Source organism: Dermacentor silvarum, chromosome 6 (genome assembly GCF_013339745.2).
Source record: "Dermacentor silvarum isolate Dsil-2018 chromosome 6, BIME_Dsil_1.4, whole genome shotgun sequence".
Taxonomy (NCBI): domain Eukaryota; kingdom Metazoa; phylum Arthropoda; class Arachnida; order Ixodida; family Ixodidae; genus Dermacentor; species Dermacentor silvarum.
This window is the reverse complement of record NC_051159.1, coordinates 93,696,692-93,723,360: the sequence shown is the minus strand read 5'-3', so window position 1 is coordinate 93,723,360 and position 26,669 is coordinate 93,696,692.

The window sequence follows — 26,669 nt, the reverse complement described above, 5'->3', positions numbered from 1 at the left end:
GGCATACTTGGTTGTTATTGTTGGCTGCCTAATACCATCCATAAACTAGGATAAAAACTAATATTTGGAATTTTTATGCAATGTCTGTCTTCATTTGGTTTAGATGTACTAATGATGTCTACAAAAACATACGAAGGCGCTTCTATGCCACTTATGAACCGTCACTCTTTCTTTTAGAACAATACGCTCTTGTTCATGCTCTATGGAAAATCATGCTTGTTCATGCTGAATGGAATGCAGTGGTGAGCCGGTCTGTCCTAAAGTTTTAGAGCAAGCAAGGAAGCAACTAAATTTATTTAATTAAAAAAAATATAAAGGACAGCTTGGAGCCTTCAGACTGCAGTGGCCACTCTTTGTCGCGAGACGAACAGAAATGAGAACACCTAAATAGCTGAAGTCATTAATGGTGGTGTTATCTTCCATCAGTCGGGACAGTTTAAGCTCTTAAACCAAGAACTACTGTCGTAATTACCTTTCACTCTATCGTACAAGGCTCGGAATCTTTACGAAACCGTTATTCTTGGTACTGTTCTAATAATATCACCACTCTCATAACCATACTTCGCTTTGTTAAAATATTTGTTTACAAGAGTCATGCATTGCTGTTGGCAACGCAATATATGTAGTATTACTGCTTCCAAGAAAAGCGTTGTATGCGGAAAAAAATTGATTACATAACACCATAAGCCTGCACGAATCATCTGGCAAGTTTGTAGCCGATGCCATTTAAAGACGTAATATATTTAAAGCAGATTTTTTTACGCAGTCATCACGGTCGGAATTCAGAACTAAGAGAAGAAAAATATAGTATTTGTTCAGTATGAGCACTGTTATTTCGAGTGGCATGTCCTTCTAGATATATGCATTAATTCACGCGCTTAAAAGCTCAGCCCCAATGCAACCTCGTCATACAGGCAAACCACGCTTTACAGGCAGACTAAATAAAGTGAAAGGACGCTATGACAATTCTTATTTTGCAGTGCAAGAAATTTTTCATTTTTCAGCGACTTTTTGTTAATGACGTTTATAAAGAATCGAAAAATATAGGCTTCCAGTTAACCATGTAACTGATAATTTTGAAAAGAATCGAATACAACGTTACTGCTATTGAGGAAAATGCAATCTCTCTTTGGCGGCGCTGTGGGATAGACTGGCAGTTGGTGTATCTATTATATCAGGTATAATTTACCAGTGCGTTGGCTATCAGTGTTACAAATGTGCCGAAGTCGTAATCTGCCGTCAAGTTGTGAATGATGTAAGTAACACGCACGATAACAGCTGCGTGCCGTGCAGTACTCTAGTGTTGACAACCTGAAGGGTTTATACAGCCAATCTTACGAGAACACAATAGTGCTTCCTTATTATTATTGCGATAGCAATTATAAGGACACTTCAACCGTATTTGTGCCGTCGCCGTCGCCGTGAGGTTCCCTATAGATAAAATCTTCGCCGCGCTCCGTATGCCCGAGCGGAAGCGTGCGGGGACGCGCGCTATCACGGAGAGCGAACGCACTCAATCTCCCACGCGCAAGCAAGGAAGCGGGAAGCCAGCGCCGGAGGGAGCGGGCACTTCTACTCTGCCAACAACCGTGCTCATCGCTCGCCCGCACCATCCCTTATCTCCACACGGCTCTGACCTTTATGCGCCGTGCATTCGCCGCTCAGTTTCTGATGAAGCGATAGACCGCACGTACCTTCGCCCGCTGCAGCGTATGGGCTTGCTACCAGCGTTTTGACAGTCGTTGTCTGCAGTCATTCAGTGTGATCTATTCATGTTTGTGCGCGCTCACACAACGCTTGTTCATTCAGTTAGTAATAGTCGGGCCACATTTTCCAACGCATGCTACACATGCAATGCTGCCCTGATCAGGAGTGCAGCGCTACAGGTGTGTCCCTTCGCACGCGCTGCCCACACGAAGCGCTTCTCATCAACACCACCGTTTCACACGCGCCTTCTCGTGGTCATCGAGTCTCTCTTCATGTCCGTCTACTTACGCCGCAGCGCACCTGCTTACTTAATCAGCTCACGTTTACTACAATTCATATTGCTACCAAAACCGCTCACCTTACTTCGTATGACATTGCTGTGTTGCTATCGCATTCATTGCTTCGCCCTTAGGGCGAAACTGTGACATTTTTTATTTTCCCGGGCTAACAAGTGCTAATGCTCCAATTGTAAAGAAATTTAATCTGTTTGAACAGTGTCGAACAGCCCAAGTGTAATCTAATCAATCAGATGCAAGAAGGTTCAAACAAAAAAACAAAGAGAAATAATGGAGAAATGCAGTCGAAATACAGGACAGCGGGTTGAAGAAAAGTAAGCTTGTCATAATTTACAGGAAGCCAAAATAACTAAAGGATACTTCCTAATTTGACCTCAACAATCCGAGCTCAGGATTTTTAATCTTTAAGGTAACCAGTGCATATTTTCGCAGTGCATATCAATGGACGCAGAATGGTACGAAGGTTATGAAAATCTATAGTGTTGTTCTGCCATGACAGCTTGTATGGAACGCCTCAATATCCAAGTATTGCGCCGCACGAATTAATATTTATTTGCTTATCGCATGCGAAACCATAAAAGCGCTGCGCGTCGCTATCGAACTGCAGGCTCCGGACCATTAGGTACATATTGAACGAAGCTAAGTATATGGTGCTTTATAACAAATATGTTTTTTTCTTTTCATTTGCGTTCCGTTTTCAATGATATTAACCGCGAACAGATAAGTTTGTGAGAAGTATTCCAAGAGAGGTGCATTCTCATTATTAGACCTACCACTCTACTAATTCAACAACAATTTCACCTAACAGCAAGCGGCGAAACATTGACCGAAAAAATTGGTTCCTTTAACAACTCTTAACTTTAACTTGTGTGTTGGAAATAAAGTGGATTCTATTCTATTCTATTCTATTCTATTCTTAACTACACATTTTTATTTTCGTCTATAGGTATTATGTGGAGCTCTGCGGCTTTCGCTTGACAGGCGTTGCGTTCCTTCCGGGTACCCACGCCGCCGACGAGTACAGGTAAAACTAAGGGCTACATTTAGCACTTACCCTCTTACACGAACTACATAAAATGCGAATAAATGCTTTAATTTAGGAACTGCTTACTTATTATGATGCTCTTGGCTGCGTTTATCAGAAATGCTAACTGTACTGAGAGTTCAAATAGATTTATTATTTACACTTGCATCACTTTTTAAGCAGAAAAATGAAGATTCTAAGAGAAGGAAGTTTCATGCTTACAACTCAAACTCCGCAATGAAAACAGCCACCATTTTTGTGTAAAGAGCGGCTAATGAAAAAGCAAAGGGAGCTGCGTCTATCAGCAACATTCATTCAGGCAAGATGCAGCAAATATTTTTATCACGCTTACAGTCTATCTATTTCCGCAAAAGCGTGTGGATGAGCAATGACTGTATAGAACTTGTGGACTCGCCACTTCTAGGGCTTGTTTTTCCGTGAGAGAGAGAGAGAAAGAGAAACGGGGTGGGAAAGGCAGGGAGGTTAACCAGAAAAGATTATGGTTTGCTACCCTGCACTGGGGGAAGGGGAAAGGAGAAATGAAAGGCGGCAAGAATTAGGGGAGAGAAAAAGCAGTCACAAAAAATACAAGGAATAAATAATAGGGGAGGTAGGAAGCGCTTGTGAGAGCTATAGTCTGTCAGAAAGTCCACTCGATCGCAAAAACTTCAAGAGTGCCTCGATTGACTTGTTGTGTGACGACTGTATAGGCCGGCGTTCCAGGACTTTCTGCTCCGAAAGCCGCCGGTCGTTAAGACGCGCCAGCACGGTCGCGAGTGACTGCCTATCTGCGCTGCATCGGGGACAATGACAAAGTACGTGCTCGATAGTTTCCTCGTCGCCGCAGTGGTCACACGCAGCACTATCCTCCCGTCTGCTGCGGAAGGCAAACGACTTCGTAAATGCGACACCAAGACACAATCGGCAAAGTACCGTTGTTTCGGGTCGGGATAGTCCAGGTGGAGGTCGAAGTCGAAGGCAGGGGTCCAGTCGATGCAGACGTGTGTGCTGCAAACTAGGTGTGTTCCACAAGGATTGTGCTGCATCGTTTGCAAGTGAAACTGTTGCATGCGGGGCTGGGATCGATCGCTTATATATAAGTGTTTCTATGAATCCGGCTTCTTTTCTTCCCTCTGCAATTTTTTTGCTGATAATATAATCTACGAGCGCTTGCTTTCGCTCGGGACCGCCTAGTGCGGACCGGAACGAAGAGATCGAAGTCGCAGTACACAAAGCATATCGGTAAGAACACTCGATTCACGTTGTTTCTGTCCGCTAGAGCGCCTTCTACTGTGGCTTGAGCTGGCTTCTCGACAGCCTCCATTTATTTCAAGGTAGCTGTCTCGAACAGGTATCCAGAATGTACACGACTGCTTGCTGTAAGGCACCCCCCAGCACAGGGAAATACATTCCACCAGTGTTCCTCCATCTTCAATTCACGTTAACACCAGTCGAGATCCCAGCATGAGCTGGCGCGAGAGCTCCACTCTTTTTCAACTGCGCACATTTTTTATCTTTTACTTTTGCTCCCGTCCAATTTGCAGAGAACTATCCCTTCACGCTGCAGCAATCACTGCGATCTGAAGTTGAAATCGATTGCATTAGTGCTGCTTTTATGATGATTGACGACAGCCTTTATTCCTACCGATATAGACACAGCTACTTGCTTCACTCACGCTAGTTGCTTTCATTATTCTTCTGAACTGACGAAAATTATCCTGATGTAGAAATGTGCTGAAGCGGGAATCGTTTTGTCAGTAGCGCAACGTGCTCCTTACTCAAACTATTTTTTATGGGTTCAAGCTGGAAAATAAAACCTTATGCGAGGCACTGCTGTCGCGTAGACGGAGCTGAAAAATCAGAGCATCACTCTTTCAACGCAAGGCAGTTGCACTTGTTATAGAAAAGCTTGTCAAAATTAAAAGTAAGCGTTTGGACCCTTCGGGCTCTGTATGCATATAGGCTTTGCAGGGCACTTCTACAATACTGTCTGATTATGAACAAAACTTCCGAATGAAAACAGAAGCATCCAAACGTTATTTATTTCTTATGTTTCTTACTTGCAGTCCCCTCATTTACAGACTTCTTTTCAAAGGTTTTAGCTTAACTAGGAGAAATTTACATCAGATATGGCCTCGCAAGTTTTGAGGTCTCAATCTATTCCTCACTGTGAAGATCAAAGGCGGGCATCAGTGCGCAAGACAAATATTTATTCGGATCAAAATATGGTGATGCCAAGATAGCTGTCCAAAAATATTGTTCTCCACCTTCTGCTATTCATTTTCTTTTTCTTTCTTTCCTGGGAGCGCTTGGTGCTTCGATAAAATTGATGTGATACAGTCAAATGTCCAAGGATCTTGCAAATAAAAAAATCGGGTAAGGAAACAGCTGATCCGCAAGGCAATCTCGTCGCGTTCGCTCTGTGTCCATCTTAACACTCGTCCGCGCCATTGCTTTACGCAGTAATAATTGTTTCTTTTATTCTTTAGTTTTTTCTTTTAGTTTTAGAAACAAAACAGGAGAGGCCCTGACGTCACCTTTTTGAAGCCGGAAGTGCAGCCATGTTGGTGTGCCACCTTTATTCGCGCCTCTAATCAGGGGTTCTGCAGCTCGCCGGAACAGATTGGCGCGAACTTTGAACTTGCATTGTTATGAGCCGCCGGAAGTACGTGCTCCTGACGCGCGTCAAAACAAAGACTACAAAACTTCTGTAGCAGTTTTAGGGAAGCAGACGCGCTCCTGTGTTTTTCCGTGGCACGTTGAAGAAGACAACAAAGACGCGCGTCATGATCGCTTGAGTGTTATCTGTTGCTGGCTGACACTCACACTCACAGACCCAAAACACAACTTTCAAGCTTACGCAACACACCCCAAAGTAAGCATTTTTCGCGACCAAAAGGTGCTGCGAGAAAGACACCGGCGGAAAAATCTTATCTCACTTTTTAGAGACCGAGAGCAGCAGCGAAAGCTTCAGGAGCGCGGTTGCTATGGCAACGTTGACATTTGGGGTACCCGTCCCAGTGCTCCTCTGCGAATAACAGCACGGGACTTCCGCCACACCTTCTCCAATACGTCCGTGCTGGGCAGGGCCTCCCCTGGGGTTTCCTTCCTCCATGTAATACCCTCAGTGCCAAACGCACTATGGAGTGGGGCGGTTACATCATTTTGATAACTTATACAGTATTAGTTCATACAATACTGCAAAAATGGTTATATATACGAGGAAAGGGAAGGCTGGATTACTTGAGTTTACAATATTGGCAGGGGCCATTCATAAGCGATGAAGTCCGAGAAATAATGGAACGGGAACGCAGATGGCGCTGCGGCCAGGGGAGACAGGAAAAGTATTTTCCAGGTAAGGCACGCGAATTAAGGCAGCAAAATATTAAACGCGTAAAGAGAAGTACGAGAGGGCTTGTCACATAGAAATTGAGAAAGAGAAGTTGATCGGGGGTGGGCGGGCGGGCGTGCGTGCAAGTGAACCTGCACAAAATGGAAGGCGCCTTAGAGTGTCGTCCTTTACAATGAGGGGAGACCTTGAACGGAAAGCCCGCAAGAAAACGAGCGCCAAGGAGGCAAATGTGACCATATACAGGCAAAAAAGAAAAAAAAAGTCAGCGGCGAATTAGTGGTAAATACATTAGCATTACGTCGCACTTCATTAAGGTCCTATTCTATGTTGTACTTTGTTCTTTGAGATTTGTCATCTCGCTCTTTCTTTCCTCCCCTCCTTCCTATCTTTCATTTCTATGTTTGTCTCCTACTTTCTGAAGAGTAGGCAGGCGCTGTGCCCCTTGTGGTGGCAGTTGCCAACCTTGCTCCTCGCTTCCTCTTTCCTGTGTATATGCTTACAAATGAAATAATAATAATAAACTATGTTCACCACGTTGCAATGTGTAGTTGAGGAGCTCACTCAACACACGCCCTGCCTTTGAGGAGCGAAGCGTAACTGATGGTGGTGGTGACCACCGTCAACACCACCATCAGTGGTGTTGATGGTGGTCAACAGTGTATATATATATATATATATATATATATATATATATATATATATATATATATATATGGGTAGTCACCGAATGAGGGTAGTCGTAAAGGGAAATGAGGAAAGTGCAGGATGTCACCTGCAGAGGAGTGAAAGCTGTCAAAATAGATTGCACAAGCCATACGGAGTGCAGTGAGGCCTTAGCAGTGTAAAACGCAAAACGTGGACGCGAGGTCAATAACTCCCATTCCCAGGTGATTTTTGTCGCATTCACCACACCAGCCGCTGCAAAACTTGGAAAAGCAACGCCAGCAATGTTGAGGGAGTATTTGTGAGGGTGTAAAGCAAACAGGCGCTCCGGTTATAAACTTCCGAGTACGCTGTTTAACGGCAAAAAAAAAATAAATAAAGTAAAAAAAAGTAGCGTTGGCGTTGTGCGAGTTTATTCTAGGCGTCTCCCTGTGGATAAGAAACTTTGTTTTTTTTTTCTCGAACGGCTGCATTCTTTCATTCAGGGAAAGAGCGAAATATTGTTCCGGGGTGTGGGTGCACGAATAGAAGGAAATTCTTTTTGAGGATATTGGCATTGCTTTCTGTAGAAACGAAGTGCCGATTGCACGCATGCGCGTTCTGTTGTCTGTGCCTCCTTCTCAATGTTTCAAAGAATACACAAAGGTTCTGATTATGCTTTCATGTGAATCGCATTCTTTGGGAACTTAACCAACCTTGGGGTATGTTTGTTTGTCGGTCCATACCTAACCTCTTTCGCATACGCATTCACTCAAGTTGTCTGCTAAATGAATACTAGGTATGTGCTGGGCTACTGTCTTATGGAGCAGACAACATGGGCCGCTGGGTATGTACCCGAATGGGTGAATTGTTTGTGGCTGCTCTATGGCCAAGTATACAACTTAGGTCACTAGGTATGAGCAATTGGGTGTGTGCCTGAACAGACCACTTCGGCACTGCGTGTGTGATATAGGTGTCCACCCATTCTTGACCAATCCCCCAGAATGAATGTGCATGGAGCCTTACAAGGCCTATGGGGTTTTACATATATTATGCGAGAGAGCCCTCTCCACGGTGAGTGCAGCTGAGTGGCGCAGCATGTTCAAAGAGGAGCGCAAGAGAGGAGTTGCGCTGCAGTACGCCATGCATACATAACGCCACTCCAGATGCCTCTTTTGTTCAGCCCTCTTACTGTCTCCTTGTGGGGCCCTAACAAGCGAAAGACACTGGTTATCACTCAGGAGTTTGGAGAACGCAAGTGCCACCACGCCGAAGCGGCTCACAGACGCCAGTGGTGGAGCCGGCGTGAGCCAGTGCCTCTCGCTTGCAGCAAATGCCAGCTACGAACCACCAATACCGCCGCTCCAAAACACACGCAGAAATATCATAATAATCATTACAACATATGAAACGTAGCCCCGCCCCCCCCCTCCCCGTCAGCAGTTACACAGTCGTTATAAGAAAGATTGCTACTTGCATTAACGCCGCCAATCATTTCCAAAAGATGGATGCATCGATAATTTCTTCATTCTGCTTGGTACTCGAATACTGTACCTCGTGCCATTATTGTCGTCCCTGACCTCGCTGGCTAGCCAGGCCGCGAAAAAAGAAGAAATTCAGGACGATGCTGACTTTGCTTAAATCGTGGAGTAAGAGTGATGAAGTTAATTTTTCTGATATTAGGGAAAATCGTATCTGCGAAAATCCGCATGGTGGAGGAAGCTTAACGAAAGCGGAAAATTCTCATTCGCCTGAGAGTGTAAGAACAGTTACGAACTCTTCGCAGAATACGAAACTAACAAGTGGTAACGTGCAACAATTCCTCAATGATGCACCCTGACCCAATGGCGACATGATAGGTAGAAGACAAGTAAGCCGCCGCGGTGGCCCCGTGCCTCTGGCGTGGCGAAGCTGAGCTCAAGGTCGCGGGTTCAATGGCGGCCGTATTCTGGTGAGGGCGGATTGCCAAAACGCTCATGCAGCATGCATTCGATTCACATTAAAAAACCTAAGGTGGTAAGAAGCATTCTAGTGACTCCCACTACGGAATGCCTCATAATCAGGTCGTGGTTTTGGAACGTATATTTGCGGAATTTTAGAAGAGTTGAAATTATGCCATAACAAGAGAAATGACTAGTGATCTATGCATTAGGTACAATTATCTGAGCAGCGTAACCCCACCTTACATTTGTCGACTCTTCGTCCAGGTCACCCCTACTTACTATTATAAAACACCAAACTTAAGCACCCCATTCAATTATAAGCTTGCCGCTCTGAGCAACCAGATAAAGCCGAGGCATCTCTCTCCTGGAGAATAGCCTCGGTGCAGTAAAGTTTCGCGTCGTGTAATTCCTTCGAACTTTCGCTAGTTTTAATTACTTTCAGTTCTTTTTTGTTTACTGACCAATCCAACAATCTTCCTGCCTCTCGCTGAGATAAATAGCACACCGGCAACTTTTCACTTGTATATAGACAATACAGAAAAATGGCGCTTAGGAAACGAAGCGTTCTTTATAACGCCAGACGCGAAATCTTAGACTATCGCTTATTTGTATCAACGCACAATGTCAGCCTAGGATACCTTGTATGCTAAACAAAGGCCTCTTCGCAGAGCCAAGCGACATGGCGAGATGCCTGTGCAGATACCGCATGATTGTTCGCTTCAATGAACAAAAAAAAAAGAAAATTCCTTGGCACCATCTTTCTTTCCTATAGTTTGAAGCGCCCCACGTCAAGCCACTATGTGCACATTGCATGCCGACGTCCAGTTGAATATTCTTGTTCTATGGCGCGACGCCAACCCTGAGACTATCTGTCTAGGCACAGGGAAAGAAAGGCGGCTCGAGAATTTGCATAAACAGGTATTATACGTTGCCTTTGGCGCAATATTATAAACATTTTGAGAATAATACAGACCACTGCACACTACATGCACTATGCACTACAGCGCTCAACGCTACGTTGAAAAGCAGTGAACCGAATAAGGCGGATGCCGAGTGTCAGATATCTACGAGACGATATCACGAGGACGAAGGCGATGTATGATGGGTGTCGAGGAAAACATGGCGATGAGAGATGTATACGAAGAGAAGTACTACACATATCAAGCTACAGTATAGGATCGCTCACTTTTTGTGCCAGAGTTGCACCTATTCTGAAGAATCGGCCATGAATGAACACACACACAAAGTGGCAGACACCAAAAAGCTAAATCAAAGAAAATCAAGTAAATGAAATAAAATCTTTTGAACAACGCTCTATTTTATGAAGAGGTTGATCTGCTTGAGAGGTACCTGTGAGCCCAAATTATATGTTCGATTTCATTGCTGGGGTGCGTAGATGAAGTTTCTGCGAGCCAGAACGCTACTTTCCAAGCTCTGCTGTTTTTCGCTTGATTTCTCTCTAAGTCTCCGGGTAGCCGTCATGGATTGTTGCACGGATGCAAGTTGACGTCCCCGCGCCTCTACTGGGGATGACGACTTCAGCGGCGGCCGCCTCTAGGAAGCAGACCGGCCTCTAGAGCGCCAGCGACAGCGGCGATACCAGTGTCTACTCGCTCAGCAGTGAGGACTTCTCCAATGACGACTTTCAGCTTGTGAGGAGCCGCAAGGCGACACGAAGAAACACCAGGGCTTACCTGTCTTCAAGCACGTCGACTGCAGGACAAACTCGGAATAGTGCCGTCAGTACAATTCTATTTATACCAGAACTCGCTACCTACAACCTAAGGCGACTCAACAGACAGTCTGTCTCGGTGCTTCTTGAAGCGGTGGCGCCAGATCAAGTCATGGATGTCAGAGTCAACACACGAAAAAATGTCTTGGCTATTGACGTCGTACATGAGGCGGCACGGATCACTTTGAGCAAATTTACGGAACTTGGCGGCATGAAAGTCCGCTCGTGCATTCCTCTGGACAATGATACCACTACTGGTGTCCTCAGTGACGTGGACGTCTCCATCTCCAGTGCCGACTTGCCGATTTTAATTACGCCAGCCGTTGGTGGCTGCGCCATCACTCATGTGTCTCGACTCGGCATATCCCGCTGCGTGAAGGTGGTTTTCAAGAGCGAATCTCTTCCCTCACACGTTAAGGTGGACCTCTTTAGACACCCCGTGCGTCCATTTATTCAACGTCAACTCCAATGCCGCAACTGCCTGAGGCTGGGACACGTGAGCACTGTGTGCGAGAACACGAGAGTTTGCTCGCGCTGCGCACAGCTCCACGCTGCAGACTCCTGTGTAGCCATGGTGCTCAGATGCCCCAATTGCATTGGGTCCCATGGTGCTACCTCAAAGGACTGCCCTAAAATGAGGAAAGAAAGGGCGGTCTTGAAGCAGATGGCAAGAGACCGTTCGTCTAGTCGGGTAGCTGTTGCGGCCATTAGAAAGCGACGCTCCCGACGCCGTCGAACTTCAAAGAACGAAGATTCCTCTATGAAGAGCGCGGCACATCCGACAGCTCCTCCTCCTGTGCCCCCTAGGCCTGGCGGAGTCGAGTCTAACTCTGACAAGGTCGTGCCGGAGAACACTAATGCTCAAGCCTGGCTCGCGCTACCAAAGCTATAGCCACCGCCACAGCAGAAGCGACAGCGAATAGCGCAGCAGAAGCCACAGCCGAAGCCACAGCCATGGCCACAGCCGATGCCACAGCCGATGCCACAGCCGACGCCACAGTTGAAGCCACAGCCGACGCCACAGTTGACGCCACAGCCGGAGCCACAACTAATGCCACAGCCGGCACCACAGTCACATCAAAGAATACAGTGCACCGCGGTAGAGTCCACAATGCCGACTCCCGATAAATTGCCCGAAGAAGACCGGCAAGTGGTTGGGATGCTTCGGTCCCATGTAAATACCCTTCGTATACTTTTGAGCAAGCTGCATACTCCGTCAGCGCGAAGTGCGGTGCAAGTACTGGATGCTCTTAATCCAGTGCTTGCAAGTCTCGAGTAAGCCCCATGGCTCACCCGCAGCCTCCTATTCACGCAACGACCACTGGCCCTTGGTTCATGTCAGATGTCTACAACGCACATCACCAGCTATGGGACTTGACTTTGGTGCCATGGTGCTTCGCTGCACACACATTGCTCACTTTTTTGCTGTTTTCCTCTTTTTATTCCCCCTTTCTCTTACCCCTTGTGTAGGGTAGCAAAACGGACGTTCGTCTGGTTGACCTCCCTGCCTTTCCTCTCTTCGCTTTCTCTCTCTCATTGCTGGAATTTATTTTTATTTTTTATTACGCAGAACAGAGGTCCGCTTACTGGCACTTTGGCGGTCAGCATTCAGGGGCTGTATAAGCCCACTTGCTGGTACTTTCATTCTGGCCTCATATAACCTTCGAGGGGGAAATAGATTCGCTGTACACGTGCTTATGCTGGTAAATACTAAACAGGAAGACCGCCACGGTCGGTCGGCTGCACGTTCGTAATCCAGATGGGTGGCCAACATAACGGAGCGAAACCAACGTGTTCCAAGTTATCGAAGACGCGAAAGAGCTGCTTGCAGCGTAGACTCTCCACCCCAAGCGCCGATACCAAACGTGACCGTAACTGTTATTTGTCTCACACCTCCCCATGCCTTCCCATTTGAGCATCGCTTTTCTGTCTGTGCTTTACCTTTCGCTCAGCTGTCACACTTCCCGCTGCTATCTCAAGACTGTGGAAGAAAATTGTGACAAAGAAAAAATACACAGAAGTCCATAAAAACATTTTAGTTGTGTCTCGTGCATTGGTTGAACAACAATGACAATTTCAAAAACAACAAACAACAACAGCAACAACAACAACGCATTATCATTTTCACCCTCTAAGTTGCAGTCGTGTCAGAGACCGAAAGGCAGCTTTTAGACGTGACCCCGAAGCTAATGGTTTCCGCCCCGAGCGCCGTACTGCGACTAATGCAAACCGTTCGTCCTAGCGCCCCAGTGAGAACGCCCGTTACCAAACTTCCCCCTTTTCTCCCTTTTCACCTTAGGAATCAATGCGACATGCTTTCTTCCACTGCTTCCCATATTTCTAAAGGCCACAAGAATACCGAAATGCAAAGATTTTCGAAACTACATTTGTGTCAGGCAGCGCTCTTTTAGGTGCAGTCGTCCGATACTTAGGTCCCGTAATACGAAACAAGTTCTAGAACTTGCGTGGTTCGAAAGAACCGGTAATGACCAGTTGTAATGAGAAACATTGTTACGTGTAGCTGATGCACAAGCCTACTTACAGTATATTTACACTTAGGCTAACGTTGCTCAAGATGGCGGCCATACATCAATTGGGAACACGTCATCTTCCTCCTCTTCAGTGCAGTCACAGTGTGGTGGCTGTTCCATATCATCACCCCCGACAGTAGAAGCACCATCCCGGTTCTTAAGCTATACATCTCTGGTGAAAGATGTGTAGTAGGGCTTGAGTGTCGCTATGTGAAAAATGTCAGTTGCAGCTGACGACGACGCTGAGGGGTCGGCGGGGATGATTTCATACGTGTCATCGGTGTCTTGTCGTCCATGCGCGATATGGACCAGTGTAACGTGACATTTGTTATTGTGGGTTTTAGGAAAATAAAATAAAATACTTACCCCTGCCTACTCCCTAAATATAACAGGCTTAAACCGATTAAAATGGAGACTAAAAGGGAGAAAGGAAAATTAAGCAGAACAGAAAAAAATAAATAAAAAGAATGTCTACTATCGTCACCAGCGGAACCACCGCCAACGGGCGGGCAGCAATCAGCAGCTTTTTTATTAAAGATTGTAAACCGAGGAAAACATTTACATTGCTTTGTATCTTTTGCAAAACATGAAATATAATACTACACCGAGCAAAACATTTACATAGTCTTGTTTCTGTTGCAAAACATGAATATAATACTACATGAACTCTCGTATATTAAATGTAATACAAAACAATGAAAATATCTGCTTGGCTTATGCAGGTATTCCAAAATATATACGTTATTATGTCCTTGAAATAAAGATTGCATATGACTAAACATTTACAACGTTCACCATACACATTATACATTTCTAAACCAAGCACACTTCTTTTTAAGCAACGAATACAACAGACACAATAAAGACCATACACTGCGGTGAATACCCTGGATTATACATAGGTAAATTATAGTAACACACACATTGCTGACACATCTCTATACTCATCCAAAATGTGATAAGAAAACAATACTGACTCTCTATTAACAAGCTTTATAACTATCATAAGGATGTACCAGTTCCCTACTAGTTCTAATACTCTGATCATACAAACACAAAGCATTAAGTACACAATAATAATTATGATTGTGGCAAAATAAAAAAATACCAATCCCATATATGCTGCCTGTGTCAAAATCTTTACCACATTATCGACTTAAAGCAACATTCAATATTATGACCATAGTTACCCAAATATTATTGATATGACTAGGGATATTCATCAGGTGCGTGTTGTGTTATTGCTATAATATACTTAACTCTGTGAACTTTTACTTTTGCTGCATCACTTCGTTAATCTTCTTTGTGATGACCTCTATCAGATTTACTGACTTTTTATCACTAACTATTTCTGGCCTGTATTTCAGAATGTCACTACCAAAAATGAGCCGCATTTCCTTGCATTCTTTTTCTGTTAATTTACATGTAGTAAGATAGTGATCAAATGATTCTCCTATCATTCCACAGCTGAACATTTCTGAGTCTATAATTCTAAATCTTTTCAAATAAAATGGGCACTGGCCATGCCCAGCCAGATAGAGCCTGTGTTGCATATTATCCCATTGGAAAAGTCTCTGGAATACGATGAACACTCTTAACCCACTGTTTTGTGTATGACGTGTTGTCTTCGTCTATCCATTCATTGTTACAACTCGCTAGGCATCGTTTGTATAGCTGTTGTTTTATAAATGCTTTGGTAAGGTATGTCACCACCTTTTTCAAAAAAAGTTTGTTTTGGCCATTAAATTTTTATTTCACATTGACCTTATAAAGGACCATTTTAAATGATATTCAAAAGCAAGAAAGAGTGAAAAAAATTATACTGGCATTTGTTATTGACAAAACATTGCCCAAACTTGGCTGTTACGTGAACATTCATAACTAGCGAATGGAGTGCAGGAATCGTAAACTTTTTGGCACAGAGGTAGCCAACTAACCAGACTGTGCAACTAACTAGGATCTTTGCCATCCGATGATTGGGAATCAAGATATAGTAAAAATACCAAAGAAAACAAAAAATGTGTCATTTTTGTCTGCATTGCTTAGAATAAAACTTGAGAACATCAAAACTTATCATTCGTTTTCATTAATCCTAGTTGATTGCACAGTCTAGTATTAAAGGAACGAGCGTGCAAAGTTTTGTTGAAAACTATTCATTTATTTTGAAGTTACAACTGTTTGCGGAACAGGAAAGTGCAAGAAATCAAGTTTTGAGAAAAACAAGATTAAAGTTTTCCAATCCTTGCACAAACAAGATCATCACGCCCTAATAAGTTAAAATCCACTAGGTTCATAGCTAGGGCCCTTATTAGCTGCCACGAGCTCTGTTTTGGCTTTTGTTGCAGCCCACATTTTCTTGCGGAAATATTTTGCCTCACCCGTTGATTGACGCTGGGCCTTCTTTACACGGTACTGGTCACTGGTGCAACATGCTACGAGCGTGTGATGGCCAGGTTCAATGCCTGCTTGCCTCAAAATATCTGTTGTACTTCTGTTGCTATCTTTGAAGTGGCACACAGCATCATATAAACCAAAAAGGAGGATGGGCAGGCCACATAATAAAGGGCAGGCTCACGCGGACGTCTTTGGCACCCGTTGCCATATCATACCGTTGAAACTCTCGTTACATTTTGGGATTTTCCGTGCAGGCACTTCTTTAAATCCGTATACAAAGGTTAGCATAAACCAGCTTCACTTTCGTTTGAATCTTTGTTCGAATGTTTTCTATTTTCGAAAGTTTTGATTGAAGCTTTCGTTTCAGTCGCCTTTTTACCTTGAACTTGGCCATGCCCTCCTATAAAAACGCTCAGCCTATGTTATTACTGTTGCTACTAAAAATAATAGCTATAAAAACGACGATCCCGGTAGCATTCACAGCGGCAGCGTAAAGCGCGCGCAACGTGAACAACAGAGACGCACTTTTAACGCTCGTAGCGTCAGGCATCCCCCTTACGGAAATTTGGGCAATGTTTAAAAAAAGGAAGCCTTACCAATTGTCTTTGAATAATATTTTACGCATCAATCTAAACATAACAGAAAAATCTCAATATACGCCGTTGATTTTCGCTGAGTTATCAGTTTCTGTTACCACACCACATTCGTTTCGGTTTCAGAACCGTTCGCCAGCTGTTAGTAAGTTGGCTATAACTTTTGAACTAAATAAGATAAGAACATAATTCTTTCTGCAGAACATTTTTGAATGTTTGGGAATTCTCGAAATCTAATAAAGAGAAAATGTGTATTTTTCTTAAAAAGTGCCTTTTCAGAGGTGGTGACATAATGGGCAGATCTTTACTTGCTCCTGTTTTTGCTGCCTTTTTGGCCAGCTCATCAGCACACTCATTACCCTATTCTCCTGAATGACCCCTAACGAATGTGAAAGTTATATCATGTGATTTTTCTAGCAACCCAACTTGATTTTTAATTGTACATATAAGTGGGATAACATTAGCCATGTTATTGAGGCCTTTAAGTATGGAGTGTAAAGTGACAGCAGCTTTTTGGAAAGGCCCACATGGCGGATGGGTGACCAGAGGTGCACCAGAGAAATCAGGTAAAAGTGCGCGTCGCAATGGTGGCAATGCTCCTTTGAGGCGTCTAGACGGGTGCGGGCGAGCTGCCGCGCATCGTAGGCGCGTGCGATCGCGTCGCGGGCGTATTCAGTGGCAGAACGTGCGCGCGACGGCAGAAATGCGTCCAAGGGCAACGCGTGTTCTCGGCCATATAGGAGATAGAATGGTGAATAGCCGGTGCTATCGTGACGTGATGTATTACAAGTGAACGTTACATATGGCAAATGAATATCGCGGTCGTGGTGGTCGGCCGCAACATACTTCGAAAGCATGTCGGTGATGGTCTGGTTGAGGCGCTCCGTGAGGTCGTTTGTCTATGGGTGGTAGGACGTGCTGAAGTTGTGCTTTGTTGAGCTGTAGCGGAGGATTTCCTCGACGACTGCCGAGAGAAAGCTACGGCCACGGTCAGTGAGTAATTTGCATGGAGTACCGTGCACTAAAATGACGTCGTTGAGTAGAAAGTCAGCGAGGTAAGTAGCGCAACTTGTCGGGAGGGCTCTTGTGATTGCCTACCGCCTAGCGTAATTGGTAGCGACGGCGTCCCATTTATTTCTGGAGCCTGAGAGAGGAAACGGCCCAAGAAGGTCTAGGCCAACGCGGAAAAATGGGTCGGGCAGGACGTCGATTGGCTGGAGCCATCCGACTAGAAGCGTGGAGGGGTTATTTTGGCGCTGACAGGGCTGACAAGCGGCAACGTAACGCCGCACGGAGCGGGCGTGACCCGACCCAAGAAAGCAACGGCGTACATAGTCGTATGTGAGCTTGACGCCAAGTGCCCAGCCAAGGGAGCGTTGTGAAGTTGGTGGAGGACAGTCGAACGCAGGTGTGATGAGATAACGAGCAGAAGGTGAGGGTCGTGGGGATCAAAATTGCGGTGGTATAATGTCCCCACCTTGAGGAGAAACATCCGGAAAGAGGCGTCACAAGGAGTTGATTCCAGCCGGTCGATGAGGGCTTGGAACGAAGGATCGCGGCGTTTCTCGTTGCCGCTTTGAATGAACTGGGACACAGAGAAAACGGAAGCGATTGCGTCCACATCTGCTGGTTCTTTCACGCAGTAGCGGGACAAACAATCTGCATCCTGATGCAAGCATCCCATCTTATATACGAGGAGAAGGTATATTCTGGCAGGCGTAAAGCTCAACGAGCGAATCGTCCCGTGGGGTCCTTCAGCGAGGATAGCCAGTAGAGAGCATGGTGGTCAGTGATGACACAGAATGGGCGTCCGTACAAGTTTGGACGAAACTTTGCAACTGTCCACAGAAGAGCGAGGCACTCACGCTCTGTGATTGAATAATTGCGCTCAGCGGGTGATAAAAGTCGGCTGGTACTGGCTATAACGCGATCATGTCCACGCTGGCGTTGTGCAAACACTGCTCCTACGCCATGAACACTGGCATCAGTTCGAACTTCCGTTGAGACAGACGGGTCAAAGTGGGCCAGGATTGGAGGCATGGTAAGTAGAGTGGTGAGATGAGAAAAAGATGTGGCATGATCGGGACCCCATGAAAACGGGAGGTCTTTCTTCAACAGGTCGGTAAGGGGACTTAAAATGGTCTCAAAATTTTAACAAAGCGCCGGAAATAGAAGCACAGCCCTACGAAACTACCAATGTCCTTTGTAGACTTCGGCAGAGGAAACTTAGTAAGAGTGCGAATTTTGTCCGGATCAGGTCACACGCCTCTGGCACCAACGAGGTCTCCAAGGACAGTGCTTCGGTGGCGATTGAAGCGATATTTTGAAGAGTTCAACTGTACCGGCCCGGTGGAACAGGTCAAGAGTTGCTGAAGGACGATCGAGATGCGTGTATAATGTGGGCGAGAAAACGACAACGTCGTCCAGATAGCACAAACAGATATACCACTTCAACACCTAAAGCAAAGAGTCGATCATTCGTTCGAAGGTGGCTGGCGCGTTTCAGAGACCGAAAGGCGTCACCTTGAACTGATAGAGTCCTCCAGGGGTAATAAATGCAGTCTTCTGTCGGTTCATGTCATGGATGTCAATCTGCCATTATCCGGACCGTAGGTTGATAGAAGCGCTGTCGGTCCTACCGTACAGACACTCTAGAGCGCCATCAATACATGGCAAAGGGTAAATGTCTTTTTTTGTGACTTTGTTCAGGTGGTGATAATCTACACTAAAGCGCCACGTTCCATTCTTCTGTTTCACAAGTAAGACGGTATATGTCCAGGGACTACAGGAAGGCTCGATAATGTTCTTTTCAAACATCGTTTTTTCCTACTGTTGGATAACTCCTCGTTCCGATGCAGAAACACAATATGGACGTCGGTGAATAGGGTGATATGTAGGGAGCCTACGTGCAAGCGCTTGCATGTAGGCTCCCTAGTGATATGGATGTCGCCAATATTTTTGCGATGGGTCACGACGGACGTTTCACCTAAGGGTCTTTTGTCAAGGTTAAAAAATTTTATTATGGGGTTTTACTTGTCAAGGTCTAAAATGTCGTGATAGCCTTCAAGAACGCGGCAGACGTCTTCAGTTTGAGTAGGTGTAAAGTTAGAAGAAACTACCTTCTCAATGTCTACGCCATTGCCGTGGGATGACGTCGTGGTATGGGCTGAGCTGCAGCAATCTGCGACTGTGAAGTTACAGCCTGATCATCCTGCAAAGCACTACAGCCAATGAGATCCCTTGTGGCAGGACTTGTGCAGTTAGCACGAAGTTGACAAGGGCAAGGCAGGTGTGGTTGCCAGTAATTTCGCGCTCGGTGCGAACGAGGGCAAAACACTGACGGCGTCGACAACAGTTGTGCGCGGTGCTGGTGCTGCAGCATGTCCAAGTTTATACAGCACGGTGCGGAAGGACCAAATGGCCCTTCTCGGCCAAGCCCGGCGTGCCGCTATCGCCAGTGGTGCCCTGGAGTGCGGGACCGACCCACTAAACCTGGATGTGATTTTTAATGAAAGTTTATACTACTGCTACTACTACAGCTGATAAAACTACTTTCCTTAGTCCGTATAGCTCTCTACTAATTTGCTATCGCAAATCATGCTTCGCCTTTCGGGTGAAACTGCGACATTAAAGAACAAGTCAATCCCGCGGCATTGATGAATTGCAGTTGCACTTAGAGCCATACGCCTAGCTGGAAATGCTGGGCGCTGCTTTCATTTTTCTTGTTCCGTGCCATGTACAGAAGAAAAATTGTGGCAGAAAACACAGAAGTAACTTGTGCAACTGGTATGGATAGAAAAGAGATTCTGTGTGGCGAACACCATTTCGGGCGTCTCCGAAATCACCGTGTCCATCCTGTTACTGGCCCCAGAAGCACTCGAAAATGTCATCTGCCAGTTTTCACGATTTCGTCAGAAAATTACGTAACTCCCGAAATTTATATCTTAAGAAAACGTGCTGAATGACATGGACAATAGGCAGGCAAATTAAGAAGTGTGTGTGTCATTGAGGGGTTAAAAAAAGTCTTAAACCCTCCTTTTTGGTTCGTTAAGAGGAGTTATATGAAACGTTTCAAAAGTTTCTCTGCTTGCCTGCAACGACCTAAAACGGCAAAGATTCCACATTTCATGAAATAGAGGCCACTTGACGATTGACGTGCAGAAAAACGTTTTGTGGGTACGGTAAATATGTTCCCTGAAAATAATTACTCAGTACTATATCCTCACCCAATTTTTTTCCAGGGATCAGCAAATTGGCTCGGAAGCAGGTTCATATATTTGGGTAGACACCAGCGTATTAGGGTAACCGTATATTTTGATAAAAATTCCAAGTGCTATCGCATAATAATGCAGCACACGCGTTCTTAAACTTGTATGCTAAATTATAGGGCCTCTTCGAGACCTCCAAAACCTCATGGCACCACACAGTTTGCCCTTTATTCGGAGCTGTACATTGAACAATTTTTCTTTCTTTTATTGTGATAGCAATTGTATGGACACTCCAAGCGGATTTTTGCCGTCGGCGTCGTCACCGTCACCGTCGCCGTGAGGTTCCGTATGGAGTCCAACGGTGATGAAATCTTCGCCGCGCGCCATATGCTGTATGTACGAGGGAAAGCGCGCGACAGACGCACGCTTTCATGTGGAGCGAACACACAGCAGAGAGCAAACGCGACTTCTTCCGTCGCGCCAAAGGCCGTGGGGGGGACGGGAGGGAGGGAGCGAGGGAGGAAAGGTGACGTTTAGCTGCGGCACCAAATGCAGAAGATAGCGCCAACCTTTCCCTTTCCCTCAAGAACCACTTATCATCATCATCGTAATTATATAAAAAAGTTGCGAGGCGAGAAGGTGGTAAACACTTCCGACGCTGCTCGACGAGTGTCCCGTTCTCATCTCGTCGAAAACCTCCGAGCCGCCCCCAGAGGTACCGGCAACAGTCACCAACGCCGCACGCGTTCGGTGCGAATGCGGGCAAAACGCCGACGGCGTCGACAACAGTTCTGCGCGCTGTTGGTTCTGCTGCATGTCCAAGTTAATACAGCTGATAAAACTACTATCCTTACTCCGTATAGCTCTCTACTAATTTGCTATCGCAATTGATGCTTCGCGTTTCGCGTCAAACTGCGACATTTTAAAAAATCTGGCAAGCTTGCGCTCGGTCACTCAAAGCTTAGGCACAGCGAAGCTTACTGGCTGCTACTGCTAGGTATGAACTTGGTTGCTGCTAGGTCTTAACTTGGTTTAACTTAACTACGCATGTAGGAAGGTATTCTCGAGCGATCGTTTTCGGAGGTACCTTCCCTTTCGCGATATTTCGCGTGACTAGCTCTGGACGCTGGGGCGCCTACGAGCGACAGCGCTCCAGGCATGCCACAAACGCAGACAGGCTAACCTAGTTTGGTACAGTGCCAAGAACGCTGCTGCTTGCCGACGCCGAACTAGTTGGAGGCTAGCCGCTCGATATAAATCGGCCAGCTTTGCGCGGCCTAGTGCAAGCTTTCGCCTCTTTTCTTTTTTTTTTCTCCTGGATTTGCGAGTCGCGGAGAGACGAGACGCAGGGGTCGGGAAGGCAGGGAGCTGGCGAGGAGGAGACCACGTGCGAACGCGGTCTCCTTCTCCTCCTCCTCCGGGTTACCATGGCTACCACGGCTACGCACCACAAATTGCGGCTGGCTTAAACAGCTTCTCTGTTAAAAAATAAATATAAAGGACAGCTTGAAGCCTTCAGACTGCAGCCGCCACTCTTTGTCGCGAGACGAACAGAAATGAGAACACCTAAATGACTGAAGTCATTAATGGTGGAGTTATCTTCCATCAGTCGGGACAGTTTGAGCTCTTAAACCATGAACTACTGTCGTAATTGTCTTTCACTCCATCGTACAAGGCTCGGAATCTTTACGAAACTGTTATTTTTGGCACTTTTCAAATTATACCACCACTATGATATCCATACTTCGCTTTGTAAAAATATTTGTTTACAAGAATCATGCATTGCAGTTGGCAACAAAATATATTTATTATTACTGCTTCCAAGAAAAGCATTGTATGTGGAAAACATTGATTACTTAACATCATAAGTGTGCATGAATCGTCTGGCAAGTTCCTATCCGATGTTATTTAAAGACGAAGTACATTTAAAGCAGATTTTTTTACGTAGTCATGAGGGTTGGAATTCAGCACTAAGAGAAGAAAAATATAGGATTTGTCCAGTATGAGCACTGTTATTTCGAGTGGCATGTCCTTCTAGATATATTCCACACTTCTCGCCCCTAAAAGTTCAGCCGTAATACAACCTCGTCATAAAGGCAAACAACGCTTTACAGGCAGAGTAAATAAAGTGGACAGACGCTATAGAGAATTCTTACTTTTGGAGTGCAAGATATTTTTCATTTTTCAGTGAGTTTTTGTTAATGACGTTTATAAAGACTAGAAAAATATGGGCTTCCAGTTAATTCATGTAGCTGATAATTTTGAAAGGAATCAAATACAACGTTATTGCTATTGATAAAAACGCCCTGTCTCTTTGACGGTGCTGTGGGATGGACTAGCAGTTGGTAGTCTATTATATCAGGTATAATTTACCAGTGTGTTGATTATCAGTGTTACTAATGTGCCGAAGTCGTAATCTGCCGTAAAGTTGTGAGTGATGTACATAACACTTCGTCTTTCGGGTGAAATTGCGACATTTTTAAAAATATTTGGCTTGAATTGGCCATAACAAGAACTTCCGAAGTATCCGTGCAAATAGCGTCCTTCGAGAATTGTGCCAGAAAGTAAACAAGAATGCTATAGGATAGCCTAGCAGGCCTTAGGAGGTGCGTATTTGTAAACCATCGGTCGGCAATCTTTGCACTCAATGTTTCGTAGGTTCATATCGAGGGAATAGGCACGTACGAATTACTTGAAATGAATGTCGTTACACTGTAACAGCTGTTATAGAACTTACAACATCTTTGCAATAAAAACGTCACTCAGCGACTATTTTCATTCACCTATGGCCTATATTGTGCGTATGGCCTATACGCACAAGCAACTTGTGGAGCAGACGTCCAGGGCAAGTAGGGGGTAGAATTCGAAAACACTGCCGGTTCGATGAAATGGCCAGCAGATGCATACGCATTGGTTACCTAGGAGCTGTAGTGTTCTGCCCCTACTTTTACACGCAGCACACCTATACTGACGACCTCTCAGTTGCAGTTCAGGCAGTTGTATCTGAACTGTGATGATTATAACGGATGTTACCATGTGCTTTTAAATAACCAGCACTTTACGTCGGCTCAAAGGTAGCATCTCTCGAGCAGAGGAGTGCTCCACAATATAAAATATTTTCGCGTACGCAATATATGTATCACGAAAGTGGCTGAGCCCAGAGCATGGAGCGCTGCCTTGGAGCAGCTGGTCTGTGCAAGTGACTGCAACACGTCAGCATGATCTCTCTTCTATTTCGAAATTTTCTTGGGCTTGCCCCGATTTCGTACTTGCTCTCTTCCTATACCCTATTTCTCTCCCTTTTTCAATGCAGTGTAGCATAGCGGATATTCTCATCCAATTGCTATTTTTATTTTTTATCAGTAATCAGGCTAATGAAGCATTGAGCATAATGATATTCACTCAGCAGGATATGGCTGACTATAAATCCAATATTTGGCGTTTTCTGGTGCAGCGAAGTGAACAACGGGGCTTCGATCACGATATAGCTACAGTCTCCATTTCACAATGCAGATATTTCAAAGCTCCACACTGGACCGGTTTGTGGGCGGCCAATAATTATAGCGAAAGAAAGCAGGATAAAACGGGCGATGCGTAATATATATACAGCAATGCGTGCAATTATCACAACTCATAATATCCACGCTTACAGATGCACCGACCGAAAAATATGAAAATATAAGTGAAGCTTCGCAAACAACATGAACCTATGATTGCAGGAAATTGTGCAACATTTGACAAAGCATTTCAACCTGAGCTCAACAGATGTCAATGTTAACAGGTGTGCTACTTCACTATCATAAAGAAGACAAGATATGTAGAAACAATCCACAATACACTATATTACTGAAATATACCGGGTGTCTCAGCGAACCGTTCAAAAATTTTTAAAGGTTGCCTGTGGCAGATAGCACAATTATAGTTCATTAGCTGGTCTACTCGAAGAGGCGGACATTACTTACGCAAAAAGTTGAAATGCGTAATTGACTAAATAAAAATGGTTAATTAAGTTTTAACTAATTACCTTATGGCCTATATTGCAATTTACAAATTCTAGCCGTGGAGTTCGCATGTGAAATCCACTTGGAACGAATTCTCAGGATGACACTCATTTTGAGATATTAATTCCCAAACATTGCTGAGAAATGCATGGGTGTTCCAGTTACTTTCTTAACAAAACGTCGCTTTATGCATTGCAGCACAAACGTTCGCTAGCACACTGGGTCGACATGGAAGTAAAATGAGCTAGTAATACTGAAAGCGACATCCTTGCTAAATAAAAGAAAAAGTGGGAAAGAGCTAATGCTCTATCGAGAAGCCAATCTGCTTTGAGGCGGGATGTGTGCGCAGGTTCCCAAAGACTGCGCCGCTCCCCATCGCGTCCTCAAGAAGCGCACGGATATTGCAGTTCGTAGGGCCTGCGGCAGACATAATGTTAAAGGGTCCGGGTGAGCAAAGGACCGTGACGCGGTTACGTGGCCCACTTTCTGTCTTCTACAAATGACGGTGTTCTCGAAGCTCTTTAATCTGCCGCTGAGGTGGCGGCGTCGTCTGTAAGGACTTCTGTGAATAGCATGAAGATTCGGTCGTGGTACCGGGTCACAGCCTGTGCTGCTACATTTCAACGCACAGCACCTTTATTTGGAGCACCAGCTAACCGATAAAGCCGACGCGGGAATATACGTTGCACTGCAAATGGCAGTATAACCAAGTAAATGAGCCGATCATGTCCGTTTTTTTTCACACTTTGGTTGAGGAACGGCCTATTGAGACAAACGCACATCTCCGGCCTGGAACTAAACGAACGGCTGTGCGTAGCACATAATTAACACATTTATACTGAGATATGCGCTCATATAACCATAAAAAAGGTGAACATAAAACAAATACAACGCACAAAAAAGCGCTTAACCTTGCATTCGGCCGCGCAACGCTTGAAACAGCGAAGCTGGGCGATCGTAGCACAGCATTTTCCGGAAGTGCGCGCGAACTTTTCATCTTATCACTCATGATGACGATAACTTATTTTCGCGCGTCTCGGACTTACGGCCGTCACTGTGCGTTGCATAGTGCAGCTTGCAACACCGACACCGCGTTCCAGGAGGCCCGCTCCATGAATGCGTCCCTCGCTTTCTCTCTCTCTCGCTCTCGCTCTCATACACCTCGCAGAGCACGAGCGTACGAACGCGCCAGCTGTGCACAAAGACGACGACGCTCGAACGCAATCATATGGTTCGCATAAATGCATGATCTGCAGACGTGACTGTATAGTCATAAAGCATGTAAGAAGATGGGAGAATCTCGACGATCAAGGTCCAGAAGCCCAGGTGTCACCTCTCGAGAGGCGTCACCGAACTCGATGCAGCGTGCCTAAAACAATTGTCAGTTACCATGGCGCTGTCACAGCAACTGACCTTTGCAACTTTGAATGTACGAGGGCTGATATCTCGACAGAAACAGGTACAGCTGCGCCGATTACTATCTCATGGCCACTTTGACTTTGTCACCATTCAGGAGACAAAGTTGGAGAGCGATGAGATGACCGACAGTGCCCTGCAGCCTTTCCTCACCGATTACTTTGTTTGCATATCACACTCTGTTGGCCTTTCCGCGGGTTGTTTTTTGTTTCTAAAGAGAAACCTTCCTTTTTCTGATCTCATTTATGACGTCGACAGCCAAGGCCGCTTCATAAGTTTCGATTTTCAGTTGCATGGTGTGCTGTGGCGTTTACTTAATGTTTATGCTTTCAGTGATGCAGCTAATCGAGTTAAGTTTTTTGAAGCTATTGCTAACGTGCTAGATTGCGATTGTTCTGTCGTTCTCATGGGGAACTTAAATTGTGTATGCAATCCATCTGATCGTGCTCACTCAGTGATCAGGCGGGATAGGAGTGCTGAAGTGCTAACATACATCACTGATAACGCTGGCCTCATTGATACCTGGTCTTGTGCTAGGAGTTCGTACTCCTACACACATTTCCAAGGCCGTTCCCATCCTCGTTTGGATCGCATATATGTTTCTTCAGCACTCCTAAACTGCCAGATTTCATGCGAAGTGCAGCCTATTTCATTCTCTGATCATTGTATGGTGATTGCCCTGTTTGGGGATAACGGTCGCACTAATTTCAAAGCAAAGTGGAAACTATAGAAGCTTAATGTAAGCCTAATTAGCGATAAAGAATTCATATCTCGAGTACGTTCATAGCTAGCATCTTGCTTTTCTAAAAATTTGCACTCATGTGCAGCCT